This window comes from Pelmatolapia mariae, unplaced genomic scaffold, assembly GCF_036321145.2.
Source record: "Pelmatolapia mariae isolate MD_Pm_ZW unplaced genomic scaffold, Pm_UMD_F_2 NODE_ptg000281l+_length_28911_cov_1, whole genome shotgun sequence".
Lineage (NCBI taxonomy): Eukaryota > Metazoa > Chordata > Actinopteri > Cichliformes > Cichlidae > Pelmatolapia > Pelmatolapia mariae.
The window spans coordinates 22630-28911 of NW_027051971.1; positions in this window are offsets into that span (position 1 = coordinate 22630).

The following is a 6282-nucleotide window of genomic DNA, read 5'->3' on the forward strand; positions in this document are numbered from 1 at the left end:
ATCGAGTAGTTCTTAGTAGTATATATTATTAAATGTTATCTTTAAGCACAAACTAGTAACTGCTTTGTTCATCTGTATTTTTGCAACCATCTATTGGTCAATTAGATTTCCTGCAAACCAATTCATATTTTAGAGAAAATCACATATAAGCATTGGTTTAATGTTCAGATGATCAGATTTATTTTGAAATTAGTAGCCAAATCAGGTCGGTGATTTAGAATTTTCAGTCAGGTGCATATTTTTAGGATATTGGAAAAAATTTGGAATACCCGGAGAAAAATCCAAAAGAACATAGAGAGAACATTCAAACTCCTCACGGGAAGAAAAAGGATATTAAGAGTGCAGCAGATTGATGAGCAAAAGAGCAGGAAAGGTGAAGAAGAGGTGAGCTTCCAAAATACAAGACGGAAGTGACAGTTAAAAAACAGTAAAAGGGACCATTATGGCACAATGGAAGTAGAAGCTCTGAGACGAAGGCCAGTACTGGCCTTTGTCTCAGAGCTTCTACTTTAAACTGACTTTAAAAACTGAACTAAACATTTTTACTTTTTTTCTTAAGGTTTTACTCCTGTTGCTTAAAAAAAATAATTGTGAGACTTTAAGCTTTAGGAAGAAAGTGTTTGACATTTAGTATTCAGTTTACTATAAAATATATAAATTAAATTTTAAAAGGTGCTATTATTGTGCTGTTATTTGTTAGATTGAAAGTCCAGTGTTTTAAGATTCTGGGAACACCCCTGCTAACAAAAGCCCTTTACTTCAGGCCTTATTTGAATCCAGATGGATAAGTTATATTTAATAAATACTTTACTTCAATACAACTTTTGTGAAATGGTGAAAGTGCCACGAAACTTTTTTTGTACCAGGCTGGAAACATCTGCGGGTCTTTGAGAACTGAGTTGCTTTTGAAATCAGCTTCAAGTGTTGACGAAACACGTCCATCACTGACGTAAAACGTAAGCACGCGGTCGGTGCATCAGGTGGGTGGATGTATGTCCCCGTGGGAAGAAAAAGTCAGCTGAAAAAAGTCGTCAGTTTGTCACAGGAGTTATTTAAGCCCCATATTTTTATTGCTTGATGTAAGCAGACACATTTAATCGGTGCTCCGATTATCTGTACGTTTTCTCATTGAGTAAGCAAAGTTTACGTTTGTTAGCTAGCTAATACATTTGTATCGAGAAAAATGGCTTTAACAGTTAGCTGACTTCTTTTGCATAACCTTAAGTTAGCTGGCTTATCAGCTGATATATCTTTGATATTTTCACTTCTTTACCTTTCTTGTAGGAGGAGATGGCGAAAGGCAAAACGAAGATCAACAGCAGTGGTACATAATTATAAGATTAATTATGGTTTAAAATAAGTTGATTTTGAAAAAAGTTACGAATTTGATTTCAGTCCATTTAAAGGAGTGTGTTGTGCTGTGTCCTGTGACTCCTGTCTTGTGCCAGAGAGTGATTACCAGTAATTAAACTGTTGTAAATGACTTGTTGGCCAATAATCTACCAAACATATCTCAACATATCTCTGATGAATGATAAAAAAGTCATTTTTATCCAGAAAGAACATTTCTGCCACAAAGTAGATATTGCAATCAGTTTTTGGCAAAGTGACTTTTATATATCCTTTATTTATAGACAAAACTCTCATTGACATAAATTTTTTTTCAAGAGATTTCTGGCTAAGAGGGAAGCAGGAAATATAACATCATCTATAAAGATATTTTATGTGGAGTAAAAGGACTGGATCGATTATTACTGATTAGGTACCATTTCTTTGTATAACTATTTTGTAACTCCTGTTACAGAAGGCTAACACAAGATAAATAGTAATAAAGGAAAAACATTTTGGAATAATCCTACTAATAATACATAAATACATACAAGGTATTATGTAGTAATTTTACTTGTTTGGCCTACTTGAGATTAAACTTGCTGTATGTGACTCAGGAACTAAAAAGAGTTTGACTCTCCTCTTTGACATAGCACCAACTAAATGTTAATGATGATTATATGTAGTGATTCTTCTCCACAGTATTTGATTTAATTGAACGGATTGCTTTGTTTTAAGAAGACTTAGCTCCACCCCAGGCTCGGTCACTCAGGTCTAGAAAGAGGGAATGTCCAACTGATGACATTTCTCTAACCGATGATGTTCAGGCTCCGCATCAACAGGTACTTTAGGTGATTGAAACAGAACCTACATTCACATATCATTAAGACAAGCTGCTTGATTCTCTTTGTCTTTTCTTTAACTTCAGGAGGCTGAAGAGTATAACACAGTAGTAGTTTCCACACCACCACAGTGTCCTCAGTCTCCTGCTCAGGAATGTGCTAAGACTACAAATCAGCAGGAAGCAGATCCAGCCTGTGCCACAAAACAGGTAAAAGATGCAGGCTGCTTTACAAATGTGGAACTTAAAGAGCAAGACGCCAACAATCCCCAAAATGATTCTCAGCTGGGGGTCCTTCAAGTACTTACTGAAAATGACACCAAGAAGAGTGGAACAAATGAGGAGGAAATGGATTTAGATGAATGTAACAGATCATTGTATGACACACGCACAGATCAGCTCCAGGTCTTCTCGCCTATCACCAAAGAACATGTCCAGTCCTGCCCAGTTGCTTTGAATGGACAGGAGAACTCTGATGTGGAGAGCAATCAACACACTGGCCCAGAAGAACCTATCAACGTGTGCTTGGGTGATGTCACAAAGGGGTCGGCAGCAGGACTGCCAGCCAAGAAAAAGCGAAGGATGGGCATGTGTGGCCTGACAGAGAAGGAGCGGAGTCATTTTTTAATGACACAAAAGCGTGAAAATGGGCAAAACAGAGAGGATAAAGTGGAGAAACCTATTTGTGAAAACACAGCTGAACCTGTGACTCTGGAAGACAACACATCTTCACTCCTGCGACCATCCTCACCTCCATCCATCCCAGCAGATGGGCAGAACGTGGAGCTGAGTGAGGAAGAGCTAAAGCTTCAGCCTAGTCACTGTAAAGGAGATGAAAGGTAAGTGTAATATTACATTTCTTACATTTTTAGAGTTTTACACTGTTTTAGCAACCAGCAGTGTTGGAAAGGAACATTAACACATCTACTGTTACATTAGTTATATTTTACCTAAAAGAAGTTTCACGTAACAGTTTTGCTCGCGAGTCAAGATGTCAAATAACCGCTTCAGAGGAGGTTTATAAAAATTCAAATTACTTTTTTAAACTGACTTGTATATGTAAAATACAAGAGATAATAATTTGTCATTTCTTTCTTTGAGAACACACAGAGCAGAAAGTGAAGCCTGTGCTGCTGTCAGTCCTTCAGATGGCTCCACCGCTGGTTTCGATTCCGGCTGCTCAGAGGGAAAAGGTGTGAGCGTGATATAGTTACTGATTCAGAGCAAGCCGGTGACTTAGATCACCTTGCAGAAAAAGAAGCAGGGGAGGATTTGGGCAGCCAAAAACTCCAAGAACTCAAAGTTTGTACCAATGAAATTATGGCTGAAGTACCTAAAAATCAAGAGGAAGCTGGCTCAGCAGAAGCAAACTGCAGCTCTGCCATGTCTTTCTGCACAAGTCAAGACGAGAAGAGTGATGGCCAGGCTCCCCTTCTGCAGGCAGACAGTGTTACTGGAATAAGAGATGAGAAGGAGGAAGGGATGAACGGGAATGTGTTCAGTGGTGATGGAGCTGATGGAGCCTCCTGTTCACACACCCAAATGGGAGGATTAAAATGTTGCTCTGTGGAACTCTGTGAGACTGCAGCAACACCCAGTGTCTCAGACAGGAAAGACAGTGTAAGTAGTGGCACTAAAACCTAAATAGAAGGGAAGGAACAGATTGTTATGCAACAGAGTATTATTTTGAGAATAATGTCAAAATGTGGCGATTACAGTTGTTGTTTTAAGTCAAACAACTTCCACAGCTCGCATAAGCTCTACAAAATGCCCTGTGTAGATGAGTTAGGCCATTGTTTCTTGTGATATAAGATACCCCTCTTTACTGCATGAGAGCATAACAATCAATATCCTTGCATCTGTCCATTGCCAGCTATTTTCAAGTATGATTTCACTAACTTATCAGCACAAATCATTTTGTAGAGGTTGTAGCAGCCGTGGCACGTCTATGACCTGAAACAACAATTTTAATCTCCACATTTCAACTTTATTATTCTTCACTTTTAAGGATTAAAGGACTAAATTCTTCTTCTTATTTTTCCCTTTTGTCTCCCCTAATGATTCATTAATGTAGTTTATAATGTCATCACAGTCTTTCACACTTATGCACCACCATTAAAAGCACTGGGCATTAGTGCTGAAACTCTTAATCAGTTATTGATTAAACTGTCTGTAAAATTATAAATAATTTATTTTAAAATAACAAGAACAAATGTTTCAATCTTGTGTGTTTCAAGTAGATTTATCTGTGTTGATTTACAGTCTGTTTTCCTTATGTTCTCTTTACTTGTGATGTTAATTTGATATTTAATATTTAAAAACCTAAACTATGAAATTAATTAACTGAAAATAACCCCAACATAAAATAGCTATTTAATTCTTATCATGTGGAAAGAGTATTTATTGTTTTTTTGTATTATTAAATGCAGCGTGATCCTGATGAACCTGCTGCTGGTCCTTCAGCTGTTCACGCTGATCGCTCGCAGACACTCTCACTCACTGCTGACTCGTTTGGATCTGGGTGCTTAGATTATGTGTCGGACTCCCAGCTGAACACCATCGTTCTAATGTAAGAAATAAGCTAGGAAATACCAGTACATCCGCTGATACACAAAAGACTGCACACACGAACAGTCGGATGCTTCAGATGTACAAGTTTCTGTATGTGTATCTTTCAACTCTACTGTGGCTAATTTCACTCAATATTCAAGAAACTATTTTAAAAGATAGTCTCAAATACAAAAAAGGACATTTTTAAGAGACAATGCTGTCTTAAAGTTAAAAATGTATTTTGGTCATCTTATGAAATTAAGAGACACGCTTTAACACCTCTATTTTTAAATTATTCCGATGTTTGTGTTTCTATAGTGAGGATGAGGCGATGCAGAAAGAGGAAGACCCTGATTCCTCAGACTGTGATGAAGATGGTACAGACCTAATCTGCGGACTTATCAGAGAACTCTCCTCTCTAAAGTTAGTACATGCCATTCTTCTTTCAACTACCAGCGTCTTAGCATCTCTTCCTATAGGTAAACTTTTGACTTTCACTACCATTAGTCAGTTTAATTGTTTTTATACTCGCCTCCCTGCTGTGATTGGTTGGGGGTAAAGCATGTGTGGTCAACTCTGCCAGCTGTAGATCTCGTCTGGTCAAAGATGAGCAAGAGAAAGTATGTAGATGTGAGAGAGACCGACATTTAAGTAGCAAATTTGCTTGAATAATCCTGCAGCACCTTTAAAGTCCATGACATTTATCTGTTATTACACACCTCTCCTATTCTTTAAACCAGTCACTTAAAAGGCAGTTCTTGCTCTAATTTCTAACTCCAAAATTTCACTAGAGCAACTTTGTAGGTTGCACATGTCCAAAAAAAAAAGAAAAAAGAATGTTTTATCTCCCTTTCTCTTCCAAGCAAGGCAGTTTTCTTCTGATTGGGTGCCCACACAAAAAAAGCCACAGTTGTGTGCCTGAGATGACCAAAGTAGGGCCATCTACTCTCACTGACATTATACAGAGCCAAGATCAGAAAAATAGTAAACCCCATGAATTCCTCAACCTGTTGTGCATCGTCAACATGCACAGCAGGTTGAGGATGGTAAAACAGAATCGCTGACAAAATTAAATATAATAGTGGCTTTTCTCAGCTTCTCAATAGATGCACCTATGGTATAAATTTGAAAATCGTAGGTGATTTGCAGAGAAGTTGACCGCTGACCTTAAGGTCAAAGTCATTTGGATTTGAACTTGTCTTGTCTACTAGATGCTTCTCTGGGATTTATCTTAAAGTCCTACATCACCTCATTCTTGAGTTCACAAGCTTGGGTGTCCATGACGCTTGTAGCCCACCCAGCAGGTTGACGGATATAGAGTTAAATTGTCATGAATGAAAAATAATAAATGTCCTCCATCTTTCTTCTAGTCGGAGAGTCATGGCCGCTCATCGAGAGCTGGAGAGCCTGCGCCGTAGCAGTAAAAGTTTGAGGAGCTCAACTCGTTAAGAGTTGTTTCAGGTTTCTTCAGTCCTTATTTTACTGCTGCCCCAGTGGTTCACTGGTAAAGAACACATGTTTTAAAGTGTTTACTGTTCTGGTGTTAACTGCAGCTCAGTTTT